General features: G+C 47.9%; 1 pseudogene; it reads left to right on the top strand.

Moving 5' to 3' along the window:
• Nucleotides 1–1,584: 1,584 nt before the first annotated feature.
• LOC141918714 (putative C->U-editing enzyme APOBEC-4) lies at nt 1,585–2,820 on the top strand (annotated as a pseudogene).
• Nucleotides 2,821–17,287: the final 14,467 nt, after the last annotated feature.

Consider the following 17,287-nt stretch of genomic DNA (forward strand, 5'->3'; position numbering starts at 1 on the left):
CAGAGGAGCCAAAGGCTGGCGCAGCACACACAGAAATGCACTTGGGCTGTGGGAACGCTCTTCCAGTTAATCCTTCCAACTGGGTAGTTTGGGATTTGACTCCCATCCTGCAAGGATGTGACGCTATCAATTGAGAAGGCTGAATATTTGCTGGGTTTTGATCAGGTCAAACCACCGAACAAGCAAACAAAAAAAGGCAGCTTTTAGAGGGAGATCTAACACTGTAAGCGTCTCTGCTGGCATCCCTTTAAACACACTGCAGCAGAGTTCAAGCCGTTGCCTCGGATCGAGCAGCACAAAATGGGAAACATCTCTGGTGTGCAACGCTGCCCTCATGCGGCCGCTCCACCTCTGCAAAAATACCAGGAGGGACGGAATGGGAACCTTGCTCCAGATTTGCAGCTTTTCAAATTGTCTTTACTAATTTGGGCAACCTGTTTGCCCTTATCTGGAACCCTGCCCAAGCAAAGCAGGCACGATTTGGTTGGACTAGATGATCCTCAAGGTCTTTTCCAACCTTGATGATTCTGTGATTCTGTGATTTAGCTTACTCATGAAATGGCCCACTGCTTGCTTGAATTGCAGCAGTGAGGGGGACACATCAACTTCTTAAAGAAGGGACAACCTTGTTGCCTGCGGAGGAGAGCAGAAGCACAACAGGAGCTTTCTGCCCCACTGGCACAACAGTCGGCTACACGCAGAAATAACAAAAACCCGGAAACAAATTCAGTACTAGATTCGGTAGAACAACATCCATCTTTCGGCTGTAAAAACCTTGTATCAAAACAGCGCTGAAGAAGCGAAGGAACCTTAATCACTTAAGATAGCAAACAAATATTGACAGGCAAAGAACAGAAGCCTAACTACCACAGGTGGCTGACCATACAGAACAAAATCCTTTTGTATTCTTGTCTCCTAGTACTCGGCACCTGTAAACACCTAAAGCAGCCTGCCTGCCATTGCATTACAGCTGGAGCAACGTTACGGCACTTGGGAAAGATCCTGCCACAGCTCAGCTGACAAAACCGGGGAGGCAATAGTAACTTTCTTCTTCATCACATGATTTTGAAAAGAAAGCTTGCAATATCACTGGAGTGGAAACTCTGAACCCGTCCTATAAGGCCCGTGAAGGAAATCAGATGAATATTTACTGAGCTGGAGCTGCTGAGATGGTAATTATACCTTTTGGGTTTTGGTGGTGTTTTCTTGTTTGCTTTGCCAGATTTCATAAGGCTCATCTGCTAATCAGTTCCTGAAAATCATGGCTGGTTTTATTATGCAGTTTGTCCTGTCTAGGGTAAGAGAGCAGAGCCAGAGAAATATTTTCTACTTATGTTTTTAGCAAAAAGGCTAGTTTGTGAAAAGTAGAAATGTTCCTAGGCTGCAAGAGAGCTTTGTTCTGTGTGTCCCTAAGTTTCTATATGCTGCTACAAGTTTCAGTACCTTTTCGAAGAGACTGTCCCCTACTATTTTTGCAGTTCAAGTGCAAAATAAATCGAAGGGTTGACTTAAGATATTACTTCCCTTTTTCATTCAGGACTGTCAGCTATGTAGCACATAAACAGGGAGATTCTTCAACAGAACATGAATCCAGCAGAGAAAACGATTTTCCAGGAATATCTGACAAATCAGGGGACTGTGGTAAAGCCCTATTGCTGGCAGAGACAGAACCACATCTGCGCTAAGTGTCCCTACCACATACGGACTGGTGAAGAAGCAAGAGTCCCTTATGCAGAATTTGACAGGGTCTTTGGCTTCCCATACAGATCAACAGCAGCTCTCTGAAACAAACACCTCCTCTTCTATGAACTGAGGAGTTTCTCAGGCAGCATAGTCCAGAAAGGCCGTGCTACAAACTGTACTGACCGAGGCTACCATGCCGAACCAACGCTGTTTGGGGTGGGTGGTTATCTGGATGCAGTTACAGATCCCTATGGAAACATCGGCTGCATCGTCCTCTGTTCAAATTACTCTCCTTGTAATAAGGCTTACCACTGCTGCGTAAGTAAAATCTACAACTTTTTGTGGAAGTATCCAGAAATCACGCTCTGCATCTATTTCTCTTGGCTTTATCACACTGAGGACGGTTTCCCCACTGCTGCGTGGAACCGCAAAGCTTTGCAGAGCCTCTCCAGCCTGTGGCCTTGGGTGACTCTGCAGACTGCCTGGGGGGGGCACGGTGTTACCTCCTCTGCAATTTTGTGTGTGGCATCCCAGGGTCAGCCCTTTACCACTCAACTCCACCATCAAGAACCCTAGCAGATCAACAAAATCTGCATCCAGTTAACAACTTCACAGGAATTAAACCGTATTTTAGGAAAGCCTTTCCACAGGCGATGCAGGGAAACCCTGCTGTGCAGCAGAAATTAAAGGCCTTTTCTTCTCCTAGTTCAGCCTCCCAACAGCCTTTCCAAGCGATGAAAGGCAGACTGCTACCTCCGATGTCTCAAAGCCACTTGGTGCTTTTCCCAGGCATGTTTCTGCCCTTTCAGAGGGAACATCTATACCCCAGACCTAAAAATATCGTATGGCATTGAAAAATGCCAAAGGAATAATTCAGTGAAACTCATAATCCTGACATTTTTCCAAGCAGCAGACACCTACTCTAAAGATGATACAAATTGAACTGCTTTCAGGCTATCAAACTGAGATCAGAGATGGGGAAAAAAAAAAAAAAATCAATAAAATTACCTCCTACAAAAGTTAACCCACAGAATAACTGGGGGTCTCGAATAGCTGATTATGAAGATAGTATACTTTTATTTTATTCCTGTTCCTTTCAAACATAATCCTAGAGCAGTAAAACCAAAACCTCAGTATGTTCTGATTACCTCCTGGGTCTAATTTGTTTGTTGCCCTTAAGCCAATTGCTACCAGAAAAATGTGATCAGTCCACAAGCTACAGCCACAGCCGCATTTGTAGCTTCCCAGCTGAGGCTACTTTGGTGGAACACATGACATATCCTAAATTCCTCCTCTATCAAGAAGATGGTTCTGCAGGTGAGGCTGATCTATTAATAAAGTTTTCCCACCAGCTGTTTCCTTAATAATAGGGGGGGTTTATATACACTTATTTGTGTGTGTGTGCTTCCCCCCCCCCCCCCCCCATGTTCCTCCCTTCCATTAAGAGGAAGCTCACAAAGCTGTGTAATTTTGTAATTAATAATAAGTATCTAATAGGATAATATAGATAACAGACCTACACAGTCCAAGTGTAACTTGAAAAAGAAAAACAAAGTTTCTATCATTTAGAGCAGTGTTTTCACTGTGTGATCCAGTACATTTGTTATTATACTAAAAGTTGTAGAGAAGGGAGCAGCTGAAGTCAAGCTCATGCTGTTGCCGAGGGAAACCGGGGTTCCTCCCTAGGCAACAGCCACTGCCAACACACACACTGCCTAATGTTGTGAAGGCAGTGCTGCTGCTCCTTTACTCTTTTTGTGGCATCTATTACTTACTTACGTATATCTGAGTAGAAAAAAGGAGGTTGCTTCCCCCTGTGACCTTAAACAGCCTTGACTTCAGCACAGGTGGTCCCACTTGGAAACCCAAACGTTCTGCTGAGCCTTAACCAACATCACAGAGGCAGAACTGTGCTGAAACCCACCAGATCCCTTACTTTTACAACGCCTAGGCGCTTTTTTAGGAAAGCTTTTTCAAATTAGACTGAATCACCCTATACTTTCTGATCAAGTATTAGCAAGCATGGCCACAAGCAGCCACCTGTGCTGTAGCATCGCGGCGATTTTTTTTTTTGCTCGAATTTATAAAGCCAATGCTATTTTTTAACTCTTGTGGTACCTAAGGGGTGTTTGAGCTTGGACTTCCAAGCTCAGAACCAAACCCTGTTCCCCAATGCTACTACCTTGCGCCACCTGCGCTCCGTGTCCCCTCCACAGGCCTGTTGGAGGGGGAGGCAGGCTCTCGCTTTGGCCAGAGCCTTCTGAAAACACGCCCTAGGCTGAGCCCGCACGGCATTGTGCCCTGTGGCCGTGTCCGCAGGACCAGCTCGCTGCCAGGACTCCGCAGGAGCGTTCTCGCCTGCAGCCCAAAGGTGACGGCCACTCCACCTCCTGCGGCGCCTGTCCACGACTGCCGCGGTAACCGCAGCAACCGGACGCCCTGGCAATGGGTAGCCCCACCCCTCCCAGGGGCTGCGCACGCAGCCGACCAATGGCAGAGGCATGAGTGACATGGGGGCAGATGTCCCATCGTGACATCACCGCGCGGTGGACTGTAATATCAGCGAGCGATGATGGACCGTGACCTCACATCCCTCACTGCTTGTATTCGGGCGCCAACAGAGCCCAGCCCAGTCTGGCTCGTGCCTGGACTCCTGCAGAGCGTGCCTGCGAGGTCTGGAGGGTCGAGCGAGGCTGCTCCCGGTGCTGGGTGGGGCTTTGGGGGCTGCCGTTGGCTCTCGGTGCCCGTCCCCAAGCCATCCCCTGGGTTTCCCCAGCCCTGCCTGGGTCAGGCAGTCGGGCACCGCCGGGTGCTTGCAGCAGCGGAGGTGAGCTGTGCGGGGAAGCGTCTCCCGGGGTGGGCGAAGGCGCTCGGGGAGCCAGAGGGTGTCCTTCGCGAGGGGCCTGGGCATTTCTTCCTCCCCTCCCCGCACCGGGACAGTGAGTGACATAGGCCTTTCCCCCTTTTGCAGTGTGTGACGCCAGCAAGGGGGACCAGGTCCTCATCAGCTCTCCCAAACCTGCTGCGGCGCATGAACACGGCCACGGAGACAGAGCAGATCTGCCCCATCTGCCATGATGCCCCACAAGATGCTTATGGGTTGCCCTGTTGCCCCTGGTTCTGCCTGGACTGCATCCTGCCAAGGGTACCTATGAAGCCAGAGTGCCCACTCTGCAAAGAATGGGTAGAGAAGGTCCGGTTTCCTGTGGAGGGAGAAAATGACTGGCTACATTTAGTCATAGAAGCTGAAGTGTTGCCAGACACCAGCAGCCAGGCAGGCACAGCTCCCAGCTGCCCGGCCGAAAACAGCCCCCATCACCCCATGGCATCCCCTGCACCTTCTCCACAAAGGACACTGTCCCCAGATGAGCAGGGGACTGCAGGGCCAGAGGCACAGGCAGTGGGTGGCATCCTGCCCGAGGTCTGGGCAGAACTTTTCCAAACAGATCATCATCTCCTGAATCCCTTGCTGCCCTGGCTGCGCCTGGAGCTGTGGTCAATATGTGGGCCCTGGTGGTGGCAGGTACGTCGTGCAGAGGCCAACATCCTGCACACCCTGTGCGTCAGCGGCCCGGTTGCGGAGGCCATGGTCCAGCTGCTGCAGCCTGACCTTGGGGAACAGGCAGCACCTCTGGTCCATGGTGTCATCAATATCATTGCGGACCGGTGCAGCCAGGATGCCCGGGGGCTGCTGCTCTCCCGTGCTGTGTGGGAGGAGGACGACAGCTCTGCGGCTGGCTCCAGCTCCACCAGCTCCAGCTCCACCAGCCCCAACCCCACCATCTCCCGGTGGGGGACTACCCCCTCCCCCTCCAGCAGCTCTGCAGGCTCCGACGGGGAGGAGGAAGCCGGCAACTCGGAGGCCACCCTCTGCGGGGGTCCTGGCTGCCCCCCATCTGCTCCTGTCCTGGCAGAGCAGGAGCAGCCCCAGGAGGAGCCGGGGCAGGCGGCGGTGGCAGGTTCCTCTGCCCAGGGCTGCAGCCACAGCCCCTCCGCTCCCAGCCATGGCAGGGACCGCTCAACTGGGAGGTCCTGGCGCCCCCTGAAGAGGAGGGCCTCCAGCCCCCACGACTCTCCCCAGCCCTGCAAGAGGCCGCCCCATCAGCAGCACTAGCAGGGCTGTAGCAAGTCTTTTTTCAAGGAAAAGACAATAAATCGCTGTTTGTCTGACCCCATCTCTGGGTGCAGCTTTCTCCCCCTTCTCCTGGTGCCTCTCCCTGTCCCACCTGCCCCACTGTTGGTGACACTCGCCTGCTAGGGGACACGGCCATGGGCCCCCGGAGCCCCAGGGCCATGCCCGCGGTGCCTCCTCCTGCAGAAAATCCTGCTGCAGCCACCCACCCGCCACGCAGAAGATGCCAAGGGCAGAGCAGGCAGGAGGGGAAGGTGGTTCTGTCACAGGTCCGATGGGGACCCGACTGGGCAATCCAAGGGTCGGGGTGAGCTGTAACCTTGCCCCCTCCAGCACTTGTCTCTGCACCCCACAGAGGGTGACACAGCAGGAACCTCTCCAAGGTGGGGAGATGTTTGTCCTGCGGGACGTGTCTGTGCCTGTGCCGGGGTGTTTGCGTATGCCTGCGCAGGGCTCAGTTTCGGGCATCTCTGGAGGCAGTGAAGAAGCCCGCTGTGGAAGGGAGTGACCTGCCAAGGAACGGGCTGAATAACCCCTGAGCTCCCCTGTTTCTCATGCTGCTCATGCTCAACAGCTGCTGACAGCAGCAGTGCTGCAGCGCTCGCACCTGGCCTGCTAGCTGCTGGAGGAGCGAGTGTCACAGCTCTTTTCCCTGCGCACATGGCCTGCGGATTTGTGACGCTGTCATCGTGGAGAACTTTCACATTTTTCTGCTGCTGGTTTCAGCAGCTGGCGTGTTCCATGGCAGTAGGAATCAGGGCAGCGGGCTCCTCGGTAGATGCCCGATTGTTTCTCTCCCAGAAGACAGCGTTTGGAACACTGCTCAGTACCTCAGACTCCTGCCTCCTCTGGCCGTGCCTTGGCATCCAGAGGAGCTCAGCTACTTCCACGGGAGCTGTGAGAACAGACACGGACACACATATGCAGAACGGGGCTGTTAACAGATCTCATCCCAGCACTGTGCAGAGAAGCAGTTCCCGAGGCAAACCGGTGTTTACACCCTGGGAGAGGCTTTGTCAGATTTCTGCCCCTGCCTCTGAGGGGCTTTGGTTTAGCAGAGCGGTGACCTGAAATCAAGAGGGCAGGACTGGTTCTGACAGGGAAAGGACTTTCTCAGCGTCGTCCTCTATGCACACATGAAGCCATGCTCACCCTCCCTCGGTGCCCTGGACTCTGGGAAACAACTATTTGCTGTGATGTGGGGAAAGCAGGAATGGCTGGTTTCAGCAGAGGCGAGGCCTGAGGGTCAGAGCTTCTTCCACAGCTCTCCCGCTTCTGCTTTCCCGGCCGAGGAACTGATGGATGCTCCGGTGTCGACGTCTCACTCAGCAGGAAACATGAACACCCACGGGCCTCATCACAGTTATCATGCTGGGGGTGCCGGCTGTGCCGACGGGAAATGTTAAACAAGGAGAGGTGGATGTGCCCTGAAACCCAACTCTGTCACGCTGGCAACGTCTCCAGGTGCCGTTCCAAATGCAGGTCGCAGTCTTGTGAAGCCTCCTGGTGTGAAGTGCCCCCGGTGCCCTTCCCTGTCCCTGGGGGCAGTCCGTTGTTTAAGCCGCGTAAGGAACACCTGCGTCCATGGCAGGGAGAAAAGAAATCATGACTAGATTACTGCCTGGCTCCCCAAAACATCACCCAGGGATACATTTTCGCAACCAACTCCTGCTCTTTCCCCACCGTGTGCCACACACAGGGCCGTCGCTTGCACCACCGCCCTCCCGTCACAGTGGGACAGGACAACCTCCGATCCTAAAATTTGCCCTCGTATCTTCTGTGCGCAGGCACCAACCTCCACTAACTGCCCACAGGCACTGGAACAGCGGCGACAGGCTGCAGGGCGTCACTCTGTCCATACTCTTAATTCCTTCCCAATACGCCTCCGGCTCATGGCGGGTGCCTTTGCCAAACCATCGCTGCCTCAGTCACCATCAAGTTGGGTTTTTTTCAGTATTAAATGTCTCAACCATCTACAATGAATCTTTGTGAGATTTGTCTTCTAAGCAGTGTGGATGCTAGGGCAGTATGCTCCAGATTGGCCCACAGTAACATTTCACAGTATCAGGATCTCGGGCATCTCGGTTTCTGCACGCCCGTGCTTTTCTCTTGGTTGCACAGCAGAGGGAGGCATGAGGCCCATGGGGGGATGAACATGCCCTTCCCTCGTCCTTGAGAAAGCACTGTAAAAACAGGAAAGAGATCAGTTCATGGAGGACAGAACATTCTTCCAGTGTGCCACATAGAGTCCATGAAAATAGGTGTCAAAATTAGATACGTGAGGCAGAATATACGTGTCATAAATATACGGCAAATTTGAAGTACTGGCAGTTAGTCAGGTTATTGGGTTCTGGTTTGGGCTTTTTTGTCCCTGTCGCAGTGTCTTAAGCAAAAGTTTGACTGCATGTTGCGTGACTGATCTGACTCTGAGACAGAATACCCGCTAAAGGAGTTTTGGTCTGCAATAGTTTCTTCCTTTACTCCGACGCTGTTAGGATTTCCTCGTGTCTCATTACTGAGTAAACCAGTAATTACAAGTTTGTCTGAATTCACCTGTCCAAATCCACTGAACGCAGTCTTTTATACACAGGAACCTGGCAGATAAACTCGGCTACCGACTGGTATTGCTAACATGACGCAAGAGGAGTTATTGCTGGGCAGTCTTCGTTCCTCACCCTGGAAGAAAAGTTTATGCTTGGAGCATTGTCAAAGTGCAAAAATGATATAAAAGTTGAGGAAAATGATTTTTTGTACCAAAATGGAATCTGTATCTCCTTAGTGTGATAGATCAGTGTCCTGGTTTAGCCAGGATAGGGTTAAGTTTCCCCAGCAGTGGGGGGGGGCTCTAGCTGGGTTATTCAGATACCAGGCTGACGTCACATCCTGGCACCGAAGCAAGACAGTTGGTTAACACGTGTGTTATGTCATCGCTTTGTTCTCACTGCTGTATAGGTATATACCTTGCTCTGTTCATTGTTATTACTGTTACTGTTATTGTTATTGTTGCTGTTTGTTGTGTTGCTGTTGCACTGCTGTATTAAACCTCTCCTTATCTCAGCCCTGGGGCTTTGTATTTCACTCCCTTTGTGGGGGAGGGGCAGCGGCCGCGTGGTCTCAGACGCCGGCAGGGACTAAACCACCACAATCAGTCGTGGCATCAGTGGAGACACGTACAGGGAGGTAATCCCTGTTTCAAACAATGAGGCTGAAAGTAGTAAGTCCAGCCAGGAGAAGCAGAATGAACTGGATGGAATGGGGACAGGAACAAGCTTGGGCCCCTGCGCCTCAGCCTGCGGGCGCCATCTTGTGGGCAGGCGCCCATTAGCCACGGCCAAGCTGGTCACATCCCCCCTTCTGCGAGGGGTCCCGGGTGCCATGGCAGGAGCAGCAGCTGGGCCTGGGCCCCTCAGGCCCCTCAGGGCCAGGGTGCCGGCTGCCTCTGCTGAGAGCTGCGGGAGTTTGTGTGTGCCCCGTGAGCTCGGGGTGCGGCTACTGGCTTAACAGCCCTGCTCCGCAGAGGGTCCAGGGTGAAGTGCAGCTTTGGTGGTAGCAACAGCTTCGTTGGGTCACCACTGGGCCCAGGGTGCCTGAAGGACCTGCCTGTCCCCGCAGCACGGGGTTGCGGTGGTTTGGTCACCTCTCTGGTGGGGCACGGCCCGAGGGGCAACAGATCCTCGGCCACAGCCTGCCACGTCCCAGCGACTTGACACACCAGCTGTGACACTGACACACACTCTGTAACATCAAAACTATTGTTATTTACATATTCTTTAAGATTTTTGAAGAATTTTTTCTGGTAGACAAAACAGCAAACAAAATATCCTGGCACACAGTCCCAGGGCAGCAGCGCTCTCAGATTAGACAGCAATAACTTCCCATCCAGAGATGCAAAACAAAAAATAGCAAACAGGAGATTCTACACCAAGTTCTATAAAATAAACCAGGGGTACAAATAACCTGCGTTAAAACAAACAACACACAAAACCAAACCTCCCCCAAGAAAATGATACTGAAATTGCTACATTTCATTCCAGCATTGGTTAAAAGCCAAAGAGCAAACATAAAAGAGGAGAATACACTTAAAACCAGAGAGATGGGAACTTCAGCACAGAATTAACTGCTGAAGATTCCCAGATAAGCTGCAAAAATGCAGAAGGAAAGATTTCATGACATTCATACCCTCAGTTCAGGGAGTTGCTGTGAGGCTCTTCAGGCTGAGGAAAGCCAAAGTACAATTCACATAAGCACTTAATAATCTTGAGAAAAAAATTACACATGCTAAGGATACGTTATGGCTGGCACAAGAACAGGGAACAGAGCAAACAGAGATGAACAGGTTCACTAAGTAAATGTCCCTTCATCTTCACCACAGTTACTACTGTGCATGTGTGTTGAAAATCTAAAGTCTACTCAAAAGACTACTCAAAAAAGTCTAAAAGCTCTAAAAGACTACTCAAGCTGTTAAAATAACTTGAGAGGCATACAGGCGGGTGTCACGAGGCACAATATAATACAGAGAGCAGCTTGCTGAGCACCAGCTACCAATAAATAACAGTACAAATCTTAACATGCAAAACAAAGGTAAGTGTGGCTTGTTAAGTGTTTTGAAAATGCACACCAACTACAGCCCAAATATGTAGGAGCATTGCTCCTCTAAATCTTCTACAAGGAACACAGAAAACCAAATGGGAGCATCTGTATATAATTACTCTAGAAATCATTTTCAAATTCAAATTTCAATTTCAAATTCAAGTCAAATGGACTTACGAGTTTGGCTTCCTTAGGTAACTAAGCTAAGAGCGCGTGTGATACTGCACGGGTACCCTCCAGTAAATTTAGCTGAATTTCTATGAGAGGCTCAGGAGCTGAGATTTCTGCCCCAGTGGTAAAAATATTTCATGCCTACAGGTTTCATGGAAATAGGCAGTCATAGAAAAGAGAGAAACCATGCATTCCAGCCTGCTGCAGCACAGCCCCAGAAAATTCACACGAACGAGGGACATTATGAATGGTCTAGCCACAGAAAAAGTTTCAGTTAGATCTTTAACGTTATGAAATATGGAAAGCATAAAACACGAGTGTATAAGGAGTCAGGTTTCAGTGCTGCTGAACCATATACCAGAAGAGTTTACAGACTAAAATGCCTTAGAACCTTCTTTTTCATTTTAAAAAAGGAACACACATACACGTTTGCATCTTCTTGCTCATACCCTGTTATTGTGGCAACAAAAACAACCACCTTCTCTAAAACGAAGCTAGACAATTTTGGGGTGAGGAGTGTCAGAGGGGAAACCACAGTAATTTCATTAGTTTATGCATACCGGTAGGAATTCCTTCTCAAATTTGGCACTTAGCACTGAGAGTTGCCCTTTAAAGCTTGGCAAGAAATTCTCTCCAGCCCGCAAGTTTCCTCATTTCATCTTAGGACACGCTGCTTCCTTTGGATGCACTATCTCCAGACACACAGACAGCTCTAAATGTGTCAGGTTTACCTCAATTCACTTTGCTCCCTGTCAGTCAGATTTAACAGCAATCAAAGTAAATATATAAGTAAAACTAAACTTAAGGTCAGTTCCAAGTTTGGAAAAAACAAAGCTGTATGAAATTAAAAGCAACGCTAATACAGTTTAAGAACTGCAGTTCAGGGGTTGCAGCAGCAGCCAGATTTCTGAACACACCTTCTCCCCTGAACAAAACCCCAGGCTCGAAGTCCAGTTATTTCACCCTCCCCAGGACTCCTGCTGTGGACAACCCCCACCCAGGTCCTCTCTCCTCCTTCTCCTTTTCCCTTCAGGTCTGACCTGGCTTCCAGCTTCTTGCTCTGTGCAAACATTGCTCACTCATCCATGGGGCTTACAGCTTCTTACAGCAGTAATGTTTCAGTAAAAACGTAACTGCACCTTTACAGAGTTGGGTTTATTCCACCAGACTTTTCTCCCCCTCTCTGTTTCTGCCTGCTGCAGCCTTTCAGGCAATCTGGACTTTTATTCCCCTGCCCAAACGCCACCAGAGAGACTAAGACCACTTTAAATATTACACAAGATACCAGATACACTCACAGTCAGTTAAACTTGCGAGCTTTAGGCACTCCCTAACTTCCCAAAGAAACCAAAGACAACATTCTTGGATACATTATTCACACAGGTGAAAGAACTGCTATAACAGCCCCATCCCATAGGTCCTCTCTTCACCGGACACACATTAATTTTGAGCCTTGCTTTTAGGAAGCTGTGCTTAAAGGTAGCAGGTTAATAGGCACCTATTAGCCCTCCCACAGGTCTGACAGGTTAAAAACTGACAGCAAAAACACAGCTGACATACACCACTCCCCAGACTCACCTCTCTGACAGCGATCGTGGGTCCAGCAGTGTTCAATGACAATGCCAGTTATCACAGCAGGTGGACGGTTGCTCTTCCCTCTCACAGCTCCTGGACACACATCTCCACACTCTTCTTTGTCATCCTTGGCCACGATGTAATTATCTTCTGCAGAATCTAAAATCCTTGACCAGTCGATCGTGGACAAGTCACATAATTCATCGTTCCTCTCCATCCACACAGAGCCTCGAGTAATGTTCATCCGGTTACAGAGGCCGATCTTCAGGCGAACCATCTCAAAAATGACCAGCGTGGAGGTAAAAAACAGATGAGCTCCTCGAATCCCAATGAGGTTGAGGAAAAGCCCCTTTAACCTCTCCAGGCCATACACGCCAAAAAGAAGCAAGTAGTCTGTAATCATAGTCAGTTTAGGAAAGCTGAGCTCACGCAAATCTTCAGGCTTGGTTTTAAACATCAGCAATATTTGCAAGTGGCCCCCAATCACAGTGCAGTTCTCAAGCATGTTCAGCCGGGTCAGATGTTGCCAGTGTCCGTGCTTCTGCAGACTGGAAGGCAAAGAACAATGTTATTTATCTATTTAATACAAGGTAATTGTTTCAGTTTTCTAAATACACAGTTTTGTCCAACCGCACCAGAATATATGGCTACACTCAGAATCCACGACCAGGTCCCTTTCAGTAAAGCATGCTTCAAGTGCTAAGAAATGTACTGTGGGGAACATTCCCTGGTATAGGATTACAAAATAAGACTGAAGGGGTATTTCATAACTTTTTCTGCCATCTTGAGTTTCTGGATGTTACCTCTATCACGACAGCTGTTGTAACACCAGTTCTTAGATGTCATTTGGCGTTTACAAAAGTAAGAGATGTCTACGCAGCAGACTCTGTTTTCTTTAGATATTGCCAGCGGCACAGCTACCTCATCTCAGGTTGTGCAATTAATGCCAGTGGATTAGAGGAAGTAATTTAGAATGGTTGCAGGGATGGGAAGATAGGAAAAGAGTAATGGCTAGGAAATGGTAGTGCTGCGGAAGACAGCAGAAAAAGCTGGACATACACACATGCACGAGTACAGCCTACACTCTTGCCCAGACTTTGCTGACAGGAGTAATTTACTCACTAGTAATTTTTGCCCTAAGCATTCTTTTCAGATTAGGAGTTTGGGCTTTTTTGTTATTATTTTCCCAAGGTTGCAAATCTCCCTGCCTTGACTACCTGGACAGTTTATTTAGTAGAACCAGTAACCCAAAGACCTGGCAAAGAGAACAATTACATGAAGCATAAATTAGAAGGTAAACAGAATAATATGAATCCAGGCACCAGCAAAAGGAAAAGACGGAAAGCAAAAAGTTTGAATAGGGAAATATTTTTTTTAACTCTAAGCACAGGTAAGAAATCAAGAAAGAAATTCAGGGCCCCATGCCTGTAGAGCACAACAAAAGCCCCGGTGATAACCCTTTTCAAACCAAACCTCATAGAAATACACAGCTGGACCTAGACGTTCAAGGGAGAAGCCTGTGGAAAGGCAAACCTGCTTGGCAACACAACACTGCAAAACAACCGCTCCCCTGTCCTGTTCAGGGGGATTCTTTTTTAATGATTATTTTTTTAAGACTGCATCCACTTGAGGGATTCTCTCTCTTGACTACAGCTGAGACAGCCCAACCCTGTCTCCCTGCCCCCTAAGAATTAAAAGCACAGGGTCTTTGCTCTTTTTGTCACTGTATGTAAAGCTCACCGACTATAAAATTACCATGCCACAGCTTCAAGAAATCACCCAGCAATAATCAGGCCTTACCCAATTGAGGTAGAGACAAATGTTTAATAGTGACAATTGTCTGACTCCTCATGGTTTTACACAGACCACTGCTGTGTGGGTTACAAATAAATTCTATGCAAACATCTTAATGATTATTCAAAAATTTGCTCCACTGGAATAAAAAAATATCAATAAATCTGGCAACACTAATATAGAATTTGAAGCAATGTTATTGCCCAGTGGGATTTTCCGTCACTATATCCAAGTCGTTTCATAAATTGCTTTCTGGAAGAAAAAATTAATGCACACAGTGCCTCAAAGATCAACTTTTTAAAACTGGGAAAGGAAATCTGATGACCAACTACCAGCAACCTCTTTGCTCCATAAAAAAATGCAGCCAAACTGGAAGTAAGGCAGAAAGCTGTCTTGCTGCACATCCCAACCGTGGGCTAAAAGAACTGGGAGAGCAACACTTCAAGTACTCTAAATATTTCATTTTAAATAATTAAGATAGGTATTTCCAAGGAAGCAAGTGTGTGACAGGGCAGGCCAGTGCTTTCTTCATGAAAGGAGAAACAACAGAAGGGCAAATAAAACTCAAACACTGAAATTCAATGTACAAGACACCGGTGCAGCTAGAGCTACCTGAGAAATGCAAAATCCAACAGCTTGCTTCTTATTTACTGCTTGTTGAGCACACAGGCCAAACACAGCAAGCTGAGGTGGTACCCACGGCCAACGGCCATAGCACAGGACAAAGTACTACCTCGAGTAATCTGAATGTGCACAGCTGACCTTAAGGAAGGGTCAAAACATACAGCTCAACTCGACAGACTAAGAAATACTTCGAGAGTAAAAGCTCTAGGCTGTTCTTGTGGCTTAAGGCCACAAAATGCACCTATACACGAAGCATAATTACCTGAGTCTTTCATCATTTTGACTAGAACTAGGTAAGTCACTAGAAATTGGCCACAAGCTGGCCCCCAGACAACCCCTTAATCCACAGAGCTACCCCTGCTCCAGGAGCGCAGCTAAAAAGAAGCAAGTGAAGCTTGGGAGTAAACAGCAAAGCATCTTGAAGTGTTAAATAATCATATCAATCTACCAGAGCTGGAAGTACGCAGCCACAGTCCATCAGCTGTTTGCATTTTAGAAATATTTTTGTATTTTTCACCAGCTCTCATGCAGAATGCGTTATTTGTCATTAGTGCTGCCAGCACCAGACAGGAGGTTCTACGCATCCTGGCACACCAGGATGTGACCCGCGTTATTCAAACTCTGCTGCTTTCAAAGCCGAGCAACAGCAACGTAATAAACTGGCGCATTGTCTGCTGGGCTTAAGGGGTTCCAGTACTGGGGGCTTCTGCACAAGGCCTCTTCACGGAAGGCAACGGCAGATGCCAACATTAGCCTGGAATAGAAATTTAGGAGACATTTAAAGCAAATTAGGGTTTTTTTCTGAAACAAGCAACTGAATAAAAGGTTAATATAATTCTAAATGTACAAAGATTAAAAGGGTTTATACAGATTTTTCCACAGTTAGAGAAAATGACACTTAAGACTTATTTTTCATTTTCTACTTCAGTTTACTTTTTAAGTGAGGAATACCACCACGGTATCTGAGCTCCTTTTGTCAACCACCTCAAGGATCAAGGAGAAGAGTAAGGAGTTAAGAGTATCTGAAAGTAAATACGCTTTTTTTGTTGGAGGGTTTTCATGCTTTTGAGTTCTCTTCATCAGTTTGTATCTTCTTTCATGCAGAAGCTGCTTAAGCCACTCCAGAAATTTATTGTTACCAAGACAAAAAGAAGCAGTTTTAAGCAAAGCAATTAAGTGGTTTTCCACAACTTCTCTTCACAGTGTGATGCAGGGGCAGGGGAATTAATCAACAATTCAGTACGAAGGCTACGCACGTTTGATCCCAGAAGAAGGAGAGCAAAGTTGAGCAGTCAATTATAATGCAGACAACCTGGTCTCAAAAAAACCCACATAAATCAGCTTTCAGGTGGTCGTAGGCCCAAAGCTATTGCTGGTCAAACTACTGGCAAAATCTCTACTAAATTCCCAAATTTCAGCAGAAACAGGCTCCATGTCATCAGCACAGCATTACGCTGCAGGAGAGGAAACACTCCTCCATCCCTAGTTACCAACCTATTCAGAGTAACTGAAAAACACCCAAAACATCATTACAGACATGTTTCATCAGATCCCCAAGGAAAAAAAGCTGCAAGGCTTGCTTTTTAGAAACAAACAAACAAACAAAATCCCAAGATACCAAAGCCTCTTCAGCAAACTAGTTCGGTAACAGCCTTGAAGTACTGAATGAAGAAACTAGATCTGATGTCAGAGGTTGGTTTTCAAGACTGAGTCTAACCAGGGGAAGAGCTGGAACTTAAGCATTGTTTATAGTAAAACATGTGGATACCTGTCCTGGTTTAGCCAGGTTACCGCGTGTACTGTGGGATTTGCTCTATTCTCACTGCTGTATTGGTAGATATTTTGCCCTGTTCATTGTTATTACTGTTATTCTTATTGTTATTGTTGTTGTTTGTTGTGTTGCTGTTGCACTGCTGTATTAAACCTCTCCTTATCTCAGCCTCCGGGCTTTGTATTTCACTCCCTTTGTGGGGGAGGGGCAGCGGCCGCGTGGTCTCAGACCCGGGCAGGGGCTAAACCACTACAATACCAAACCTCAACAATTGACTGCTTCAGAGCTCTGGCCCTTTAACAATCAAGGAAGACCAGAATAATGCAGCACTGCACAGAAAGATCACAAACCATTTAAGCTATTAGTTAATCCTGCACTTTTATAGTGTTCGCTGCCTACTTCACTTCAATAAGCAAATTATTTAAGAAAAATTACACTCAATTTGGTCAAGTCAAAAGCTTTGCAATTCTGTGTAAGGCTGACTTTCAGAAGTGGTAGTTAGGAAACTGGAAAAAGGGCTTTTGGGTGTTTCTTGGGATAACTGCTGAGAGCGGAAAACATCCTGTCAAGTGACGGGTTAGGAGAAGCTGTTAGTAGAAGCTGCGAGACAGCTTCTAGCCTACTGCAGCAATAGTTTAATAAACATTCAAAAATCTAATTGTGAAGTGTTAATTTTTAAACTTCAGTTTTCCACCTCAGCCATTTAGATCTGAGCAGTGAAGCAAACTGAGATACGGACTCAAAAGCGTCTATAAACCTCCAGCCCCTCCGACAACATCTCAGCTGCCTGTTCTCTCTCACTGCTCCAGACCGCGCTGCTGAACTGAGGGCAAACCTCTCACGGAGGTCGCTTTCTTTAGTGCCAAAGGCATCTATAACCTCACAGTCTGGGCTAGGAAGCCCGGTTTGCTGTACCATCACGCTCTCCTCATTAGTTCAAAACACAA

The sequence above is a fragment of the Strix aluco genome, chromosome Z (assembly GCF_031877795.1).
Source record: "Strix aluco isolate bStrAlu1 chromosome Z, bStrAlu1.hap1, whole genome shotgun sequence".
Classification (NCBI taxonomy): domain Eukaryota; kingdom Metazoa; phylum Chordata; class Aves; order Strigiformes; family Strigidae; genus Strix; species Strix aluco.